We start from the raw sequence: 21,320 nt of genomic DNA, 5'->3' as shown, positions 1-21,320 counted from the left end.
AATAATAAATTTCAATATTTTTAATGTAAATATTTAATTCAATCAATTGTTTTTTCATATTGTTGGTAGAAATGGATCAAAAATATATTTTTTAGAGCAAAGATTTGTATAATAGCAACTAAATAACAATACCTACATATAAACACAGAAAATAAATTTAAAAAAATACCTTTGGGATAAAATTTCAGAAAGGCAAGTAAAATATAAAAATATAAATACAATGTATTTTCATAAAATATGTAACAGAAAAAAACCATTGAGTAACAATAAGTATCAATAAAATAAATATGTAACTAATTAAACAAACCTTTAAAGTAACTGACGATTACTTTGCGTACAGCTTGAATTTTACGTAAATTATCCTGGAAAAAGTTGTTTTATGAGAAAGGTTTAAAAAATAATATGATTAGTCTTTAAGGTGGTAGTAATGTTATTATTTGCTTAGTAATTAAAGCTTATGTTTTGACCGCAAGCTGCACCTAAGTAAAGTGAGGTTTTCGGCCTTGGCTGGTTCTCCTTTTGTCGGTTCCTTATTCGTCAGTTTGTCCTCAAGATAGTGACGCTTTCCAATACATAGAGCATTGTGAATCATGCAGCAAACCGCATGCGTCTTCTAGTACAGAAAACTCTAATTTTTGTTTCAAAAGGTGGATACTTGTTCCAGCCAATTTAGGAAAACATATCCTTAATGTTTAGTTTTCCTTTTTTTATTATTAACGCATCCCCCCTTCTGATAATATTGCTGTATGCAGAGCACTAGTATTCACTCCAACACAATTAACTCAATAGTGTGCAACTTCGTGGTCACTTGTTCGTATTTTACGACGCTTTTCAGAATACATTTTTATTTCCAAATAAATTTCATCGAGGCTTTAACCGCCACATCAATTGTTATATGTATTAACCTATATCTGATTTAAATATATAAATATATCAACCTGTCTTTAATGCCAGAAACTGACGAGGTTTATAACTGTTTACTTTATAAAATATTCTACAATGGCCATATAATATGCCGAAACCCACTTAAAACCATGTTACAGGGAAATAACTTGTATGTAAAAAGTTATAACACGTTTACAAAAACGCCCGTTAATATATTAAGTAGTATTTAGATGATATATTTGTTACAATATGTCTTACTGTAAGGATTTTGTTAGGTATAACTCTTTAATTGTAATTTGTGAGTTTCTGTAATCATGTGGAGTACTGAATTTATTACTCAAAATATTAAATGTTAGTTTTATTTAGGAATTTAAATGTAATACAACCTACATTTGTTAATTTTCAATTTAATGTTAGAAAATACAAACGTAAATTATATTCTTCGCGCTAAATATAAGTCTGACATATTTATTACAGCCGGTATCAAAACGAGAATGTACGAGAATGTCTTCCAAAACAAGCGAATTTACATAGCTGAACATTTCCCTTTTATATTTACACTTATTTAATGGAAGTTCCAGGAAGACACGAGTGTGAAAACAGCCCCTTCCTAAATATTTGGTTTCCACTTTTCGTTGTTTTTATTGCCATATTTTGTTTAATTCGCGTGCTGTTGTGGATTGTAGCCAATCAACATGTAACTACTAAACGAGTGTTATATTGCGTACCAAATCAATATTATTTTGGTTACTAAATGTTTTGATAAATGACCCACATGAAAAACTGTTTATTTATAATGTAAAAATTGATTAGTTACTAACAAAAGATAATTATTATATTCACTTAGTTTAATTATTTCTTTACTAGTCGGTGAAATTAATTTGTATATTTCTAAATAAACTGTAGATTGCAATATAGAACATAAAGATATTTATCGTTAACACTGAAAAATAATTTTGTTTTAATTATAAGATTGAAAATTTCCACTTAAAAATTAAACTTAAAATATACGCTTATTAACAACTATATTTATCAAAAAGACATCGTATATATGTTTAGAGACATCGTACATAAGACATCGTACATAAATGCAAAACGAGAATCAGTATTTTGTATTTATATTCAAAAAGTAACAAGTCACACCCGTACAATTTATTCGACCAGTGTGGTAAGACAAATTGTATAGTGATTTTCTGTCTCAAATTAATTAAAATTCCCCAACAGAATCAAACTGTTATCCTAATGACTGTTTAATGTGGAGTAGTACATAATTTATGCTGTAATTTATGAGTGGCTAACTGATTTTATATATATATATATATATATGTATGTATATATATATATATATATATATATATATATATATATATGTATGTATGTATATATATATCTTTTTATTTAGGAATAATTTGAATAAAAATATGTTAAATACTTACTATTTAGGTTACAGTATGTTATAACCGCCTAGAAGATCTAAAAGATAAAGTGTTTGTATCCTAATAGATTAGTGCTTATATGGAATAATAATATTAGTTACGTTTGAAATATCGACATATTATCTGAACTTAAATCTTGTTACATTCATCTGTGACCAAATTTAATTTTATAATCTGACCTTTTTTCTATGGCGTCTTCGTTTACTCAAATAAAACATAGTTTTCTCTATACTACTTTTAAACTAGTAGTATGCTATACTATATCGTGGAAATCATGGAATATTACATGGAACATACATGGAATATCAGACATTGCTGGTATTCCATAAAACTATTTTAAGTATATCTCATGTAGTTGGGATACATATATAAATGTAATGACACCTTTTGTTTGTGCTTGGTTTATTAAATAATAGTTATATTTATTCTGTGATTTCATCGATTCCAACAGGTGTACCTACATAAGAATGTTAAATAGTTTTATAAAGCTCAGCCAGGTTCCATGGAATCTCCAACATAAAACTTGGTATTTTATTCATAGAAATAAAGATGAAGCAGGCTTTCAAATGTATATGTTAGTTAATTCCTGAGTTTTAATGCACATAAACGGACAGAAAAATATCTAAGCCGAAATGGATTTTTTTTAATAAATTAAATTTAGGGTTTGAAAACAGCCAAAAAAAGTTTATGCCTGATCTAAATACATCCTTGATTTCTGTTACTAAAATAGAACATTCAACCATAATAAAAAGAGAATATATCTCCATAACATACATAGCCTTAAAAACCATTCCTGGTCATCAGTTTAATACAAGAAACAACATAGAGGGCAAAATATACCACTCTAAAACAGTAAAAATGTGAATATAGTTCAGGAATGAAATTTAACAATTCCCAGATATAATAAATATCCACAGGTAGAATTCATGCAATACGAATCTTCAGTTTAAATACCGAGATCTGGCAGAAGCTCAGTGGTGACAAAGGAAAAAATTTTATTTTCCAGTCAAAAGGGCAGGAATAGTGTTTCAGTGGGTGAGACCACTTATTGGCAACATCCAGTGGCTAGAGGCCAAGAATCGTCAAGATCTAGGTAGTCTTACAGTCTGAGGTACCAAACTGAAGATTCCACATATACTAGGAGTTTATAGAAGCTCAAGAGCTGCTAAAGCACAGAATATTCCTTAAAATTATAGTTTTGCTCTATGAAACTAGTCAGACGCTTAGCTTTCCTAGGTGGTACCTGCCAGTGGCTGTGACATGTTAGATACCATCATCTCGTAGAAAAACGGATGTGCTAAACGTCTTGCCTGCATTGGCCGATGGTGATAAGCTGGCAGAAGCCCCGAGCTCACTGAGCCCAGGGCATGCCAGTGGTCGAGAGCTACCTATGGCTTTAACTATCGTAAGCTATGACCTCCCTGAGAACGGGACCTAGCAAACGTTGGAACTTGTCTAAGCGGATAATATTTTGGGGGCCGGAGTCCGGGGTCTGTTATAATACCTTCAATAGATTAGAGCTTCCAAATTATGGGATTTTTTAAAGGATGTGAAGCCCGAGTCTCTAAGAGTACGAATTCGCCCAGAGTCCAGTAGCCTTTACAGACTGGATCCTGCTAGAATCTGCAAGTTAGTTCTCTGGGCCTATGGCCTCAAATATATAGAAAGAGTGCTTTAGGTTGCCGAGAAATTTTAGAATTAGTTTTATTTTTACATATTAGCTTTCAGAAACCTGTAGTTTATTGTCTATATACAAGTACTTGAGTGTATCTGTATCATGAACTGCAATGTAAAAGTACCAATTTTATAAATTTGGTGGTCTAGAAATTCCTGCTTTATTTCAAAGTTTTATTGTAGTTATTTTATGTGGTTATCGTATGACAATCATAACTTAAGGCTTATATGTAAGGGCTTTACAAATTATTAAAGTATTGAGCATATATTAATTCAAATTATAAACTTTACTACTGTAATATCTTTTAATGCAATAATTCATTATTTATACTGCATTACGTCAATCTCCCGTAATTATCCAAGAAATTATACTTTATTTATTATAGAATATCAAATTTCCTACAGTAAAAAATAAAACAAATGTTTGCTGTCATAAATTTGGTTATTACGTGTGTCCTGGTAAAAATACAGTGACTAATTAAAAACGATTTTTCCACTTTCTTTTTAAGAATAAAAAAGTAAAGTAAAGAGTATTTCCAATTAATCAACTTGTATGTTACAGTTTAACTTTATTTACTACGTTGAACACTGTACATTTTATGAATAAACAAACAAAAACTGGTATACGAATTTATTTGTTTTAATTCTATGATCGATAAATATAATCTTTATGTCTTTGGAATGGTTTAAAATATTTAAAGATAATTTAAATTTAATAATATTTGGCCTTAAATTTTAAAATGATAAGGGTGTTACTTTTATAACTATACATTTATTCCATACTTAGATTAGTAATTACAGTTTCAATTAACGAGACGTAATTACACATGTCATTACCTTTGCATGTAATTTTGTATCATTACGTGGTCACCACCTGTGTCTGTGGTTTGTGGTCCTGACAAATGTTTTTCAAATAGCGTTTTGTTGTTGCGTTAAACTGTTTTTATCCAAAATGCCAAAAAACTAAATAATATATAAGGATATTTAGAGACGAAAATAAACTAGATTTAAATTACACATAAATTTTAAAGGAGAGGACAAATTTGATCACTAAGCTTCATTAGATATAAGTGAGCTAATAAGTATGAAATTGGATACATAACTTTAGTAAATTACTCACAGACGGGTAAATAAAGTTAAAGTACAACTTTAAACATAGAGAAATTTAAAAAGCTGTATTCTTTATGAGACTATATGGTTTTAATAATAATTATTGTTTGATTCCTAACCAAATTTGACAGTTATGTTATTAAGATAACTAAATTATAGCATAGTACCTGAAATTTCATTATTTATTTGGTCACTATATATAGATGCATATATACTCGTATAAAGCTCCATTTGCGTAATGTCATACATTCATGTATATCCTAACTTTAAGATCTGTAAAAATATTTTAAACGCATCTAATTTTCAAATTTTAAATATAAATAGCAGATCGAAATAGGTAGGCATAATTACACATCATTATCCAATTGTAAAATTATTGAACTTACTGAAAATATTTAATCGTTTAACCGTACATCGGGCGCTAAACGGAGTTTTCCTCCGTGTATTTTTTATTATTAAAAATAATACTACTTTTCTGATGTTGGCAGTCGTTTCCCGCAGTGTACTTCACGAGCATCTTTCGGGGAAGCGAAACAATAGCCTCCCGCTTATCTTTGTCAAAATCTGTCAGTATGAGGTCTACTTCCGTGCGAGACTGGACGATTCCTCCGTGAGCGCCCGATGTTGTGTTTGTAGTGCTTGGACGAAATCTCCGTGAGCGCCTTATTGTGTTTAGTTTTTATGGAGTAATAATCCGTGTGCGCCTAAATATGTGACCTGTGATGGTTTCTTTTTAAGTTTTACAATATATTTTATTTGAATTTTGTGAAATGGAGAATGAAGACGAGAGACTTGTCAGTACAGTTTCCGTGTGCTAGGGAACATTTCAGTACTGTTTATGGAGTAAACAATGTTGTTATAAGAACCAGAAGGAAAATGTTTTTAAAATTTTTGTAGTGTGTAAAAAAAGTTTTAGTAAAGATTAAATTTTGATTTCAGAGTAATAATTGACATTACAATTGTATAATATCTGAAGAATTGAAGTAAGTTGTTTTGGTAAGAAGTTAAAAACTAAGTTAATTTCCAAATATTATTACAGTAGGTTAAACATTTTTACAATTAATTGCATTATTCTTTAAAATTAATCATGTTGTTTTTATACAATAACATTTTTTAAGATTTTAAATTTCTTATTTGTAAAATTCATTACATAAGAGATTAATTTTTATTTAATTTCCAAAAATGAATATATTACAATGTAATTAAATCAGTATGAATATTTAAACAAATAAAAACAGTTTAAACGACTATGATATCCATTTTTCGCTAACCTGGAGGAAACCTCCGTGAGCGCCTGATGGTGTTTCTAATTTTAAGCGCCTGATGGAGGGTTAATTGATAATTTATATTACAATATTATTATTTTAAGATACTTTTTGTTTCGTACTTATAATTTATAATATGTATATGTATATATTATTTTGTACAAAACAAATTTTATTAATCTTTGAAGATATTTTTACAATAAAAAATGTATACGAACAAAGATTTTCGATTAAAGGTCGTTTCGATTGTTTTAACATAACGCCCTATCTGATACTAAGAAACTGGAACGATATTTGCTAAGTGCAACGAACACAAAACAAACATACTTGCTTTTAACCAATACGGTTTAAGCGAAAAAAAAAACACTCATGGATAACAAATCTCAAGTTTACGTATGACCGGTACATATTGTAAAAACTTCTCCATAAAAACGATTGCAAATGATCTAGGATAAAAATGAATAATATTTTGAAGCAGTTATGGTCAACGCCCATATCAAGTCAAAAACAAAGTTGAGGGTATATAAAGGTCACCTGGGTTTTATTTTTAAAATTTGAATAATTAAATGTTTACTTGCTTAAACTTTAGTGGGATATAGCCTTCTCTACAAATTCCAAAATCTAAGTTTGAAGAACCCTCATTAATCAATCTAAAGATTTGTCGACACATTTTCGCCTGGATCTATTGAATCCCCACCGAGAGTGACAGAAAAAACTTACACATATATTGTGAACGTAATCTCTAATCCTCCAAATTTCCCAGTGACCGTGCTTTTGTTCATTGAAAACAAATCAAAAGGGTGATCAAAACTACTAAAAAAATAAGAGATTTTAGGCTCGAAAAAGTTACTCGTAAACTGTTTCTTTAAAAAGAATGAATTTTTATAATATATGCAAAATGAACTATATAAGAATATTAATATGATTTTTACATTTTTATTTAAATTTCTGTAACATATAAAAATTATTATTTTCTTTTTTCAAAAAGAGGCACTGGTTTTACCAAGAAAGATTTTTACAAATCTAAATTTTTTTGTAAAATATTTTGCGTTCAGAAAGGTAAGATATAACAATATTTAATTATATATCACAATTTATTGAAATGGGTTTCATTGTATAATATCTAGAACTATTACAATTTGATTAATTTTCATTTATAAATACACAAGATTGTGTTATATACATTGTGCATGTCGAACAATTGAATTTGAGCAACATTAAAACCTATTGCTCAGGAAGCTGACATAATTGTTGTTTAGTCTGTCAGGAATATAAGAATTTCTTTTTAGTATTAGCTGTACATTGTGGTCTGTGTTGCTTATCTCCACACATAATATTTTTTGAGTAAAGTTTTATATAGGTTTAAACTTTATATGCAATCTCAAGAGACCCTGTTATTTGATACGTAGTGTAGAGCACTTCAGTCCTATCTCTATGGGAACTAAACTGAGGTATATAAATAACATATACAAATTAAAATAACATAATATTACTTTCAATAATGGAACATTATAGTACACTATACTGTACACATATTTGAGGTATTTTCCTTTCTTACCCATCTGCGTTATTTGCTAACTTTAGATTTTAACGTCTCAATATCTCCTGCATAACATATTCTAATCAGGTTTTGTTGTCTAATGTTACATATATCTGATAAGAGTATCATATCAATGGTCTTTCATACGAATGGTAACATGAAAATGAAAAAAAAATTTAATTTAGGTTTTGTTCATGCGTGGTAGTTACGAGATATATTTAATAATGTTAACAACTATATCATATGTCCCACAGTTAGCATAATTTACTAATATTTCTAGGCATGTACAGCTAAAAATCATGACAAATATATTCGTATAACAATGATTTCCATTTTTTACGAATGAAGACGTCGCCTACACTAAAAACTAAATATCAATAGCCTGCCTTAATGAAATATTGGGTTATATAGTTATATCAATAAAGACTTTTTCATTGCTATAGAGAATTTTTAATATAAATCTAGGATTGTATGTATAAAAAGTTGTTTGCAGAACCTATTTAAAAGTGTTTTTTCCAAAAACCAAAGTACAAGATGATAACATTTTATTACAAAGAGTCACTAGTTTCACTTGCACGAGAGGATTAAGACAATCGCGCTACTGTACAAGTTTTGTCTCTAAGAGATATAATCTGGTGGCAAATGTAAAATCACTAGAGGACTCGTTCATGGACGGTATTACTGCTGTTATAAAATTGTAAGGACTGATATCTACAAGGAAGACGATAAAAATAAGACATTAGAGCAGATTCTTGTGTTGGCTGGGGGGAATGAACTAATAAATAAGAGAAATAAATTGACGTCTTCTTCCGTTAAGACATTGCTCCTTTACTCTTACAAATAAATGAATTGAACACTTCAACTGCAACAAATAAGGAAGCCTTGGTTTAATTTGGTTTTGAACATTTAAACATAATTTAGATGAACATAGAGGATTAATCTTTGATCCTACGAAATGCGTATGGCCAGATGATTACGATGGAGGAATCGCTAAACTCTGGTTTGGGGAGCCTACTTTGGTAGGCTAACGGTTGATTACGTTAGCCTTAAAGCTTTGACGAGTGGTAAAACAATTTACCACTAATCTGTCTGGTTCCAAATTAGAACAATGTTTTACAACACGGAGTTACTCGTAGGACTAAGGGTGATGGAAATGGTAAACATCAGCATTAAGTGAATATAACAGAGATATACAGATATGCATATTATGCTATGTATGTATATCACGTATATAGTTCTAGAGGTACCAAAAATGTTCATGTTCGTCACATTCTTCATAAGTATGTACAGACGATGGTAGGGGAACATTTTGAACACTTACTTTGATCACAGGTACTTAAAAATTGGTGTTTACTTGTAATACTTAATAATTTACATTGTTCAATTGTTTTAAAATTCAAATAGCTATAATTACTGAATGAATCCACCTTTTTAAGTCCGATTTGAGGCATTGTACTCTGCTAAGTAAGACCTTTAATTTGATACCAAACTTGACCTATGCTGCTGTTAAGAATTTTGTCTGACTCCTTGTAGACCGTCCCCCAAAGGGATTATCCGGTCGGTAATTGGGCAGAGTAATGTGTGCGTTACTATCACCAGTAAGCACTTGTGAACTTTGGTATTTCTTTCTATTATGGTTCAAAAATTAAAAAAGAGGTTCCAGACTTAATTGACACCCAGTATAGCAAAAATGTAATTTAATATATATATATATATATATATATATATATATATATATAATATTAATATATTAAAAAATATAAATAAAGCAAATTAATTTTTGGTAATGATGTATATTCGGTACACGTAGTAGTTTTTATTGTCATAACTAGTGTTTAATGGTGTTGCAGATGAAATGTTCCTGAAAAGAAACATGCCATATTAGACTGTAGGTTGAGGCATTACCAAATTAAAGACAGAGTTAATTAAAAAAATCATATACCTCAAATGTAGGTAATCCTATGTGACCCAAGTTAGAATTTTAAATATCTTAGTAGAAATAGTAGAGGTACAAGTTCACATACATCTAAACCCCAACTTGATAAACATTATAGCTTTCAGAAACAGAACTCAGATTTCGTTCATCAGGTTCCCAGCGTGAAGGCTTCTCTAGTTACTCAGCCAATCATGTATTCTCATAGGAGCTGCTACTGACTTGTTAATTCGTGGAATCTTACGCGTTTATGTACCTATATGTGATCCACTACACATATTTCTGGCACTATCATTGCTTGCATCAATTTATCGAGAAGTGAGACAAATTCAGAATGGAAAGGTTTCAATGATACCACATTTACATTTGAGTATGAAATATTTAATAGATAAAAATGTTTTTTAGAAATTATTAATTACTCAGAAAATGTAAATCCAATCCAAACACAGTTCTAACAATGAAACCGAAAGTATTATAGTATACCATAAAATGCATCTCTGTTATAACCAAATAATATCAGCTCTCCAATTAGTCTTTTCAAACGTAACCAGTCAAATTAAAGTTCTTACTTGCATTTTGCAATGCTAGTTTTTTTAAAGCCTTTATCATGCACGTAACATTCTTAGTACTTTATCTTATTTTCATAAGGACACTAATGTATTTATCATCGGAATAAATTTACAACAGCTATAAGTAGATTAAATGTAACTTTTTATTACTTCTATAATGTTAATTGATACTTTTTTATCTACACATAAATGGTGCTACTATCTGGAAGTTCCAATCCTAAGTTAAAGTTGTATTTAACTGGGATAGTCTTTCAAACGTGTGTGCTTAGCGCTTGAAATAATTTGAAAACGGCAAACATAAAATACCTAAGAGTCTTGTAAGCGAGCTGAGTACAAAAAACGAACGTTTATTTGGCAAATATCTCTCGCCATTTCCTCTGTGTTAGTCGCTTCTTTCCATTAGTTTATATCCACGGACATGTATTTCCCATTAAAGTACTAAGTAATAACGCACTATACAAATTTCATATATTTTTTCTAAATGTATTACTGATGTAAACCAAAATTTAAATAAGGGCACATTTTATTATTTAGGTTAATTTATTAGATATAAAATTCTTATCAGTATTCATAAACTATGGAGGTCTCTTTTATGCTTTTATCACCTCAAATTTCAACTAAATGTTTGGATTCCCTATGAGATATTTATTGTTAGAAACTCAGTTATCAAATATTGAATATTTTTCATTTATTATTATTCCCTGTATATATTCATTACTAAAGCGTGTTATCTTATATATATATATATATATATATATATATATATATATATATATATATATATATATACCCGGCAAGTGAGAGATCCGGGTTCGACTCCCGGCGGAGCAATTACTGTTTGTGATTCAATGTTTATTGAAATTAAATAAGGCTATTGCCATTTATACAATTTAATGTAAATAAAAGTCGTTTGACAGGTATTTGGTCTTCCGATCGTATGTTAGTTTGCTTATTTAAATCAATATGTGAAAGATACGGCCAAATACAAAATAATTGATTCGGAAAAAGTAAGCGCTCTGTGGTGTAATGGTAGCACATTCACCCGGCAAGTGAGAGATCCGGGTTCGACTCCCGGCGGAGCAATTACTTTTTGTGATTCAATGTTTATTGAAATTATATATATATATATACAAATAAAATTTATTATAATATTATATGACAAAGTTATTGAATTATCTTCAGAATTTTGTATTTAGCTCCAGTTTATCTTTATCTTACGTGAAGCATCTGAAATCTGATGCTATTGCAAACTTGACCCCTAAAACCTAGAGACATGTTCGTCTGAAGGGATCCAAAAGTAGTCAGCGTCGAAGAACGAAGAAGTTCGAAACCAACTTCATCCATGGTTTGGGCGTCAGAAATACTCAGACTAAAAAATAGTGCAATATAGGTAAAGAGGTATTCTCATTTTCTTATCAGGTATACAAATGAGCACACTACGATGTTGAATGACAAAGTCCTAAAACACGATGGAGCTATTGAGTCTTCTACACATGAAGCAGCTATGGTGGAAAGGGCTATTCGATACAAATATTGAGTTTAGCATTAGTTCACCTTGTTCAAGTCAAGTCTGCCAACTCCTGAAATCTCTACAACAACAACAGATTTCAAATCCTGCACGTAAGAAGAAGGTGAATTGGAGCTAAATTAAAGTTTCGCATCGAATCAGCCTTTCGTACCATAGCTACTTTATTTGTTGAAGGCTCAGTTACTAAACCGTGATATCTGGAGCTTGAGTCAAGGACCAGTTTTCATTGTATAAGAATACAATCTTGTTTTCCTTGTGATCGATGGAGATATATTTCATAATATTTCAATCACGCTATTCTTACAAGTATTATCCTTCAAATAGTGATGCACCAAAATAAATAAAAATACGAAATGATATTCTTCTCAGATAAGAATTTTCTTAGATTGACTAACGTTAATCTAACCATCATATACTTAAAAAAAACCGTCAGACAACTTGACAAAGTAGCCGAAATACGACAATCTAATTATATCAAAATATTATGTTAATTTAAATTCATTTATTTTTGGTAGCTCTCTAACAGTTATCGTAATGTGGGAAGCAAAAAAAGATATTATTTATGAAAAATATCTCTTAAAATGTTTCATCCCCTTGATATACTACAAGTTTTGTATGTCAGCAAATCAAGTATGCCTTCCGATAATTTTCTTTCATAGAATACATTCCAGGAGGGGTATATTGCCTTGCAGGTACTAAAACAATGCAAATTTCTTCTCAGCTCATTAAGTAATTATTCTTTATAGTATGGTTTATTTCATATTCTGTATATACAATAGCTTTAAATGATGTTTGAAGTTAATATATTTTGTAGTTCACTGAGTGTTGTAGTTGAGTGTTATAATTGTAGGAATTTTCAAACGCTACAAGAAGTTAATAGATAAGTAAATTATAATAGTATCGAATTATTAAATATAGAAACTGTACTACTGTATATTAATTTGTTATTTGCCTTTCACACTGACATAAATATATTTGCATGACGGAAGCTTTACATGGCCATTCTTGTTTTAGTCATGTAAATAATTATAGGATCCCAACACGATGATGAGATTGTCGATGTGAACATAGTGAGCAATATAAAGTACTAATATTTGTATTAATGTGATATGCAAATACATACGAAGTTAAAACATTAATATTAATAGTTAAAATACAACGTTTCAACTAAAGGAAAGAATTGTTATTACTATGTTTGTTATTGCTTGCTATTGTTACGTTTATTATTGTGTGCTATTATTAGGTTTTGTTATCACTTGATATTATATTGTTATGTGTTATTAGTTTTGTGTACACAGTACTATATGTATTTATAGACATGTTGTTCACCATTCAGTTATGTATGTGAGATTGTGAGAGTGAGTGGTATTTAATTGTTTAAAAAACGAGTTGCTTATTTAATTTACTAATTTGTTCATACAGATGCATGTAAAAAAAATCAAGGTCAATTCGGAATATTAAGGGAATGGCTCCAATGTGCAACATTGAATTTATCAACTTTAATTGTAGTATGTATTGTGGTAATCTGTGTGAAAAGGATTCAACACGCGGAGATTTACATCTAGATATATAAGAGTGTAGTTACATTTTATAAATCCCTTTCTGTTTTTAATTATGTACAGTTTGAAAAGCCGTTTTTTTCAGGAATTTACAATAAATATATCTCCAAACAGGCGATGCCTTGGAGGTTTTCTTTGTTTCTCCTAAATGTGTTTCAACTCTTAATCTTTTAGGAAATATGTGTGTGAGTGTTTACGGTATGGATGTGTATGGAGAGGTTAAAAATTATAGCAGATAATGACATTAGTGAAAATTGTATGTAGCAAGTATCAGGTCAAGCCCGTGCATCCGAAACTCTGAATAGTATTTAATTATGTTTGATATTACGTAGTAATATATTGTTACATTATTGTTAATAATGCTGATGTAAATGTGGTAACTTAATTGGAGAAATAAAGTTTCTTTCTTTCTTAAATTTGTTTGCTATAAATGGTAGGTAATATACTATTTCTGATTTTTTTCTTGTAGAGTAGATATACACAGTTGAATTAAAATAAGACCGTTTGTAGAGCTTTTTAACAACCAAAGAGGCAAATACTGGGTAGAAAAATTTTAAATCTCTATTATTCCTAATGTAACAGGCCTAAAATCTGTTTCACGTGTTGTCAAGATATTACTTATGTAAATTGGTGAATTATTTATAACAAAATATATATTTTCTACCGAAAAATATACCTAGATGGATTTTTTTAGATATATCAATTAATTTATAAGAAAGTCTTTAATTTTGTGTTTACCATTTCTTACTCATAATAAAATTTCAAACTGATATATATATAAATTTTAAGCTATATTATATTTAAATGTATACTCTTAAGTATTATGTTAATTGCGTTAATTGCACCCGCACCAACTAAAAGTGGCTTTTTAATAAATTTTTCTTTTGTAATAAGTGGACAGAAAACAATAACATATTTTGTTTTACAACTTCCTTGTGTTAAATTATCCATTTTTTTGTTATTTCGGTACAGATGAAAATTTAGAAACATTATAGTGCTACTGAAATAGTCCGATTGTGTTTGCGTGTTTTTGCGTCATCTCCCGCTCGTAACATTGCATGCAGATGTACGTACATAGAAAATTACCTATTCCACTCAACACTTGGTGTAATAAAGAAACTTTTTATTGTTAATTTTTAGAAATGTATTAAACTTTAAAATGATTCATATTTATCTTTTACAGTAAACATGTAAACAAAGTCGACATCACGTGAAATTGACCACATCAGAGTGGAAACAGCTGGTTGTTAGCAGCAATATGGCAACACTTTCACATTTTTTTCAATTTCATTACATTGGATTTTACAGGAAGCTCTAATGTTTAGTGTTTCAAGTCAATGAACTGAAAACAGTACTTTGTACATAACGTAGCTACACCTTTAAGGTAATTTTTGTTATTAACCTTTGATAGTTATTTAGGTAGCAATTTAATTTACCTTTTATAAATTTATGTACTTTTCAGTATTATTAACGGTACATAAGAGATTAAGAAAATAAATCTAATACATTACTGTGATTAGTAACAGCTTGTATATCGTATACAAATTTTACACATTGAGAAATATAAAACAATTTGCATGGAGTTAACAGCAGGATATAGAGGTCACTTAGATCATCTTGAATATACAAGGTGAGTGGCTCTTGGTGTGACAAAATTTTTTGAGTTATAATACAATGTAAATGTGATACGATGGCGGTTATAAAAAAGTCTAACTCCAACAATTAGGTCTGAAATGAATTTTTTTCAGTTTAGCTAAAAACCCCGTGTTTTTTGTACGTAAATTTAAATATTTCTCAGCAACATATAGACGAATGTGAGCAAACTACATCATTTTTAGATATTCTAAGGTTAAATTGTAAATTTGAAAAAGTTATCGGTTTAAACGGTAAGAAAAGAAAATTAAGCTTCAGTTCGATTCAAATCTCAAAGTTGCTAAGTTTCAGAAAAACTTAAATATCATTGAACCCCATATTTTTGCCACAAACCTGTACACAAGAATGTGTCAAGTGATATTAAAAAATTTTCCATTTTCCTATTAGGCTTTAAAATGGTATGCCATGTGACCAGCTATTTAGGTGTTTTGCCATTAAAAAAATCAGTATAGGTTAAAAGTTAACACTGAGTAGTCATAGGATGGTATAATAAACATAATTTTTGAGCATTAGTAAAGATATTTAATAATAATGGAAATTTAAATCAATTATCAATAAGGTAAATGAAAAAATTAGAATACCTCATGAACAAAAACATTAGTAAAAGTAAAATCATTGCAGTTTCGTTTCACAAAATGGCGACCTTATTTTCTCACACAAGCTCTTGCTCGCTTTCTCATTGCTCCTACGTTCATTTTAAAAGACAGTTTTCCCCCCGAAGCATTTGAGCAGCCAGACCCATTCTGCCTCGTAATTCTTCTTCTGAGTTTTACCGGGCTGGAATAAACTTCCTGCTTAAAAAAGACCCCACACAAAAAAGTCCGTAGGTGTAAGGTCGGGAGATCGGGCAGGCCATGCGACAGTTTCCCCACGTTCAATCCACTCGGGATAGTTTTCAGTCAGCCATTGACGTACTGTTACATTAAAATGTGGAGGGGCTCCATCCTGCTGGAATATAAGCTCGTCTCTATCAACATTGTTCAAACCATCTAGAAGGTTAGGTAGGTCGTGTTGCAAAAAATCTAAGTAGTTTGTTTCCATTTTACAATTCCATCAAATATGTGAGGGCCAATCAATTGGTCGCCTATGACTCCACACTAAACATTAATACTAAAACGCGTTTGAAAGTATTGTTCCCTTGTCCGGTGTGTGCGTTTTGTTCATCTCAGTGGTGCATATTATGGCAATTGAAAATTCCTGCTCTTGTTAACAATGACTCATCAGTGCAAAGGATTTTTCGAAAAAAATGACGCTGCTCTATGTCTCTGTTTAGCAACCAACGACAGATTTGTACTCTAGGAGCATAATCAGTTGCTTTCAGACCTTGAACAGGCGTAAAATGGTATGGATGGAACTTATGCTTATGCAAAATGTACAATACCTTCCATTGTGATACACCTACGTCCTCCTAGCAAGTTGTCTACTACTAACTTCTGGATCATTCCGAACTGACTTTGGAACTACTTCATCTAATCCTACATCATGAACAATGTGTCCTACTTCGTTAGGTCTTTTGTGAACTGTACCTCCCTTCACAAGACGTTGATGGAGTCTTGAGGACACAGAATGACTGGGAAGTCGGCGATCAGGGTAGCGAGCTTGATACTCTCTTTGGGCAGGCACGCGCATTTCTATCACAAAATCCGTAAATAAAGTGCATATAAGCGTATTCTCGAGTAGTGAACTCCATAGCAGCCTAAACTTGACTAAATTGAGCAGAAAAAATAGTTTTATTGGAGGTAGAACTAATTCATGTGGACACTGGTTTTTACAAAACAAGACAAGGAATGAATGTACAGTATTGGTGAAAGTGATAAGATAAGGATTTAAAACATTGATAAAGGATGTGACCATTAATCTGTAACTAGCATCCACAAATTAATTTTTAAACTGCTTTACTTTTTTGTAATCTTCAATTCCTTGTCTCATGAGGCAGTTTTATAAAAATTAAGTACAGTTGTTATTAAATTGTTTTAATATTTTTGTAGCTTGCATGATTTTTAATATTCAAACCTATAAAAAAGTAAGTAACCGAATACTTTAACTATGCTCATATTGCATACCATTTTAAAGCCTATTAAATTTCAAAGTTTTAATATCACTTGACACATTCTTTTGTGCAGGGTGTAGTAAAAAGATGGGGTTCAATGATATTTAATTTTTTCTGAAACTTAGCAACTTTGCCATTTGAATCGACCTGTGCTTAATTTTCTTTTCTTACCGTTTAAACAGATAAATTTTTTCAAAGTTAAAATTTTAAGGAGAATCTAAAAATGATGTAGTTTGCTCACGTATGTCTATACGTTGATGAGAAATGTCATATTTACGTACAAAAAAACACGGGTTGTTTAGAGAAACTGAAAATAATTCATTTCAGACCTAATTTTTTGGCGTTAGACTTTTTTATAACCTCCATTTGTATCACATTTACTTTGCATTATAGCCCAAAAAATTTTGTCACACCAAGAGCCACTCACCCTGTATAAATTTATCCAAAGGAACGTCTAGAACGTATGAAGAATAGCGCCATTTCATGCCGAAAATTGTTTGTTAGGGTAATAAAATCTCCATACAAAACGGAGCATCCAATCTGAGGCTAGCGTCTGTGCACTAAGGAGTACCTACCTTGTTGGTGTGATATTATGTACTTTATACGTTATTTTTTAATATAATTACAATACTCTTGCTGGATTTTAAATTTAAATAGCTGTCTAGTTTAATATAACTAAATTTAAATGTTAATATTAACCTTAAAATTGAAATAACAGATTAATTAACAATTTTCTCGTTGAATTACATTATTTCTGCTGTTATACTGACCAAATTTTAATAAATTTTCTGTAAGTTTAAAAATAAAACTGAAAGTTATTCTGTATTGTATGTACATATTCAAAACATTATATTTATTAGATATTAAAATTATATATATTTGAAGTCATTACATTTTTGCATCTTATACATCCATTTTACAATAGGCATAAGTGGGTCTTTTTTACACGTTACAAGTTATCTCTTGGAGAATCAATTATTCAGAATAACTTAAGTTCTACACATAAACAATAGTTAATGATGAAAAAATGTGTTATTTTAGGGAATATTTTGAATTTTTGGTACATTGAATTGTACGCATTTCTATTTATATTAAATTACTATTATATTTCAATTTAGATTAATGATTACAACATTTATGTATATTTCTAATAGATGCTTTGTGAGAGTCAGTATCAATAGATTATACATACAATGTTCCGGCTATAATACAAGACTTATATTTATATCAAACATTACAAAAATAAAAACAAAATTATGTTTTTTTCATATTTATATAATCTTAAGCTACATTATATGGTACTGTAACGTATAAACTATTATTGTAACGTATTTTCATATAAATAAAATACATGAGACAATTCTTAAAAATGTATGACTTTTTACATTTGCTACTGGATTAAATTACTCAAAGTGCTGATAGAAATTGCAGCTGGTAAAACTTTATAAAATAGACACCTAAAGCTACATTTCTCCTAGCACGTACAGCAACGTTTGTTAGCTTTAAACCTACTTAAAATGTATTGAACATTAATAAAATAAGGTATATACGATTTATAATACCTAATACGAAACGTGTATACAACTGATAACACTAAAATAAACGTACAATCTTTCCTATTATTTATTAAAATTAATTATTATTCTGATGTTTTGTTTATAATAAGGATGCATCTAACACCTTCAATATTAAATGTATGGGAGTAAACTTTTTTTATTTATATGGACCTCAATGAGGAGTAATCATTAAAATAAACTTTTATATTTATAAGAAATATCTATCTGCACCAGTCACGTAGTAATTGTATGGTTGTGTATACATGCAGGAACAGTAGGCTGGATGTTAGCCACTAATCCCTGTTCACAAGCGACCACAAACCGCAGTCCAACTACAGTCAGTAATTGCAGACAAGAAGGTTTCCATTCGGCCAATTAACACAAGGCTGATAATATTGCAGTCGTGTTCACTACTTAATGAAACAAATTCCAAATATTTATTATTTATAGTGTAGTATTTTTGGTAACCTACTACTAAAAGCATTATAATCACCAATTTGTCTTTGCATAGATAAATATTGAGTAAACAGTTCATATTCCTAACTGTTACCCGCTTCGCACATACTTTTAATGTCTCATGGAGTAGACTCTTTAATGGAAATACGAGTATTTATGATATAATTTATATCTTGTATTAATTGTATAATTGGTCATTATAGAGATACTCAAACTTTATTACATATTCTAATGGTTCTCATTTCAGGAATTGAGATGTTCTTTAATAGCACATTCAAATATATATATATATATATATATATACATAAATATGTACATATTTATGTATGTATATATACTTGTTTCGGACGGTATATCGAACAACGATTTGATGTCGGAAATATAGATAATTCCAACCAGAAATAGTCCTAAAAGAGGGAAATCTTAAATTACTGAAATTTTTAATGTTTAATCAAAAAGAACTACCTGCCGTATTGCTAACCCCCTGTTCCTACAGACTCTAAAAATGTTTACTTGATGCTGGATAAATGACTAATTCAATTTAAAAAAAGTTATGTGACCTTATTGTATTACGTTATAGATGCTTCCGCTAGGAAATTTAAAAGTTTAGTCTTTGGATTTACTCCAGATTAGTTAATATTAATTCGAGTTACTGAAATCGTGGGAACTACTCAATGAAATAAAGGTGATGTTGCATAGTAAGTGCGGCCGAAGTCGGGGATGTGTGTTAGTATTAAAAATAAAATCGTGTATTCAAATTGTTATTGTTAGTTCCGATATCCATTTATTCTTACTTCATCGCTAGATTAAAAGTACGCCTTTCAAACTAATAAAAATACCAAAATTTTATTTAGAGTTTCACGTGATTTCCTTTACTCTCAATACCAAACTGATATAAGTGAATTAAACCATCCAACTAACGTAAAAAAATGACAATGTACCTAGTACTTGCTATTACATATGTTTAAATCATTTATAAATAAATACCCTGGAAATGTACAAAAAATTATAAAACAAATTAAGAACTGAAAAATAGCAAAAAGCATACATAAAATATTTTTTAAGCCAGATTGAAGCTCGCCTTTTGCATTCAGATAACGAAAAAAGTAATGTATAAACATTTAACTTAATTGTTTTGCCTGATTACCGATTTCGATTAGAATAGACATAATGGGCTTGTAATTTGTGGTTTAACGTCACATAATGAAGACTCGATAATTACAATTTTTTTAAAGGACAAATTAGTGCCGTTAAACTTATGACAAAAGTAGCAGCTCCTTCAAATATTTGTTTTTACATAAAGCTAAAATACTGAAGCTTTGAAATATCCAGAATAGTGATTTAAAGGTTTGAATGCTTAAATAAAATAGAAAATTAACTGTCTTTTATTTGGGGTGACAGACACTGCGGTCTTTAAGCCTATTAACCAGAAGGAGATTTGTTGATTATGCTAAGAGGGATTGCTTCTATAAATTATGTTCTTGAATGACTCATTAAAGGTCCCGTTTACATATTTTATTGTCTATTTCATACAAACAGATTATTTTAAAAGGAGTATTCAAAGCCAAATCAGCAATCGTATTTGGTCATTTTGGACTTATACTTTAATAAAGATATTATAACTCATATGAAAATATCAAATATTTACAAATACAAATGCATTTAACCTTAATCTTTCTAATATTCCATGACTAACGCAATAAATTAGTCTCACCTAGTAAAAGCATCATTTAAGATTCAAGCGTTACTCAGCTATTATACACTAAGAAGTATGTTTATGGAAGTTTTCAATTAAGTGTTCCCTGAAAACATAATTACAATGTAAAATACGATCAGACGTTTTAAGTTTAAATAATCGTTATTTATTTACTCGGTGAAAACATTTCTAAGTTTATTGTAACTTAGTAATTATGATTTTATCATCCTGATTATTTTTTTTTCAACAAAAATTCAGCGACCCAAGCTACTTAAAAAAAGTAGGAACATACTGCTAATATCAGATATGATTATAACAACTAATTATGACTGGGCTTACTAAGCTTTTTGTAATGTTTTAGTTTAAACACAAAGTTTATTAATTCAGACACAAATAATGAATTAATGACG

The sequence above is a fragment of the Homalodisca vitripennis genome, chromosome 7, assembly GCF_021130785.1.
Source record: "Homalodisca vitripennis isolate AUS2020 chromosome 7, UT_GWSS_2.1, whole genome shotgun sequence".
Classification (NCBI taxonomy): domain Eukaryota; kingdom Metazoa; phylum Arthropoda; class Insecta; order Hemiptera; family Cicadellidae; genus Homalodisca; species Homalodisca vitripennis.
The sequence above is the reverse complement of the archived record's forward strand: the minus strand, read 5'-3'. Positions refer to the sequence as shown.